Below are 1,913 nucleotides of genomic sequence, written 5' to 3' on the forward strand. Positions count from 1 at the left end.
GTCTGTGTATCTATCTATCTATCTATCTATCTATCTATCTATCTATCTATCTATCTATCTATCTGTCTGTCTGTATGTGTGTCTTTATCTGACAATCAATGATTCTTGAGACATTTGTTTTTAAAATAGAATTGGATTTCATTAGATTTTCTCTGTTTTTCTTCAGAATTATGACATTACATGATCACTCGCTAACCTTAAAATACTAACTTAACACTGAAAATTCTTAAAGGGGTCATATGATGTTGCTAAAAAGAACATTGTTTTGTGTATTTGGTGTAATGAAATGTGTTTATGCAGTTTAAGGTTAAAAAAAACATTATTTTCCACATACTGTACATTATTGTTTCTCCTCTATGCCCCGCCTTTCTGAAACGCGTCGATTTTTACAAAGCTCATCGGTCTGAAAAGCGAGGTGTGCTCTGATTGGCCAGCTATCCAGTCCATTGTGATTGGCCGAATACCTCAAGCGTGTGACAGAAATGTTACGCCCCTACCATACTGTGCTGCTGTGTGTCCCGGCGCGACGAGACAAAACCAATAAAACCCATTATAAACGAGGCATTTGTTGCATCCAGTGGAGCATAATTACTGATTATAATGACTTATAAATACTGTCTTTTTACGCGTTGCGTTGCATCGCGCCGCGTAAACATAAAACCATGTCTGCATTTGTGATCGGAGAAATGACAAACAACAAGCGCTACTCTACACTGCTAAAAACTCTGGACATTCTTTAAATATGAAAATGTACTTACAGACTGTGAGTCAGAACAGCCGCATTGTAGTCTACTCTACCAGGATCAGGAAACAGTCCTCCATAAAATGTGCTGCACACATCTGAATATTTGGGTTGAACTGTTCTGGAACAGTGTTGTAAATACAACTTAACCACTGATTTCTAGTCATGTCCTCTTTTGGAAGGCCAAACAAAGTATTTTTGCTTTCGCAACGAAACACACAGCATCTTCACAACATGGCGGCGGCGGTGACAGCAACAATAAAGTTACGCCTTCTTTCTTTGCATGAACATTTGGGCGGCATTATGCAAATCTTCCCACATCGTGACGTAGACATATGGGGGCGTGTTTAAATTAAGCGTTTTAGGAGGGCGTGGACCAGTCTTAACTTTTATAAAGAATATCTCTTTGGGTTTGAGACTTTAGTCTTTGCAACTTTTGGGATCTTATCTATTCACGAACAGCATTCATGTATTCATGTATTTTGTCCTGAAAGAGGGAAGATGACTATTTTAAAAAATATACATCTAATTAATAGGATTCACAGCTGTGTCCCTAGTTTTTTTGTCAACACCATCAGATATGTAAAAATATACACTGTAATTAGTTCGTATCAAAGTCAGTGGTCATCCTGAAGATCCTTTTTCTATATTTCATATGTGTTAAATGAGGTCACACAGGCTTTGGTGAGTAGTTTTTGTATTTCGTAATTTATTGTTATTGATGTTATTATTATTAATAATAATATTATTATATAATGTTTTCATTTTAAGTAATTAGTTATGTAATAAATAAAAAAATTAATACTATTGATTTTCAATCAAAACATTGACAGCTCCATCACTAATGGGTAAAGCAACAACACAAAGACTAAACTAAATTACATATAGCCTATCCAAAATCACATATAGCCTATAAATAATATTTAAGATATTTAAAAATATAAATAGCTACAATTTTTGTATCTGATGGTGTTGACCCACACTGAGTGATAGACAAGGAAACTTGCACCCAAGGTGATAAATAATAATGAAGATAAATCCAAAATAATTCCTTCATACTGTACATAAATGTGTAGGATATTTGTTAGTCTATTTTGTTCCAGTAGTCTACTCAAGAATCAGTGTCTATCTGTGTGAATTCGCGTCTGTGTGCTGTATTTACACACACTAG

This window comes from Sinocyclocheilus anshuiensis, unplaced genomic scaffold (genome assembly GCF_001515605.1).
Source record: "Sinocyclocheilus anshuiensis isolate Anshui unplaced genomic scaffold, SAMN03320099.WGS_v1.1 scaffold609, whole genome shotgun sequence".
NCBI classification, from domain to species: domain Eukaryota; kingdom Metazoa; phylum Chordata; class Actinopteri; order Cypriniformes; family Cyprinidae; genus Sinocyclocheilus; species Sinocyclocheilus anshuiensis.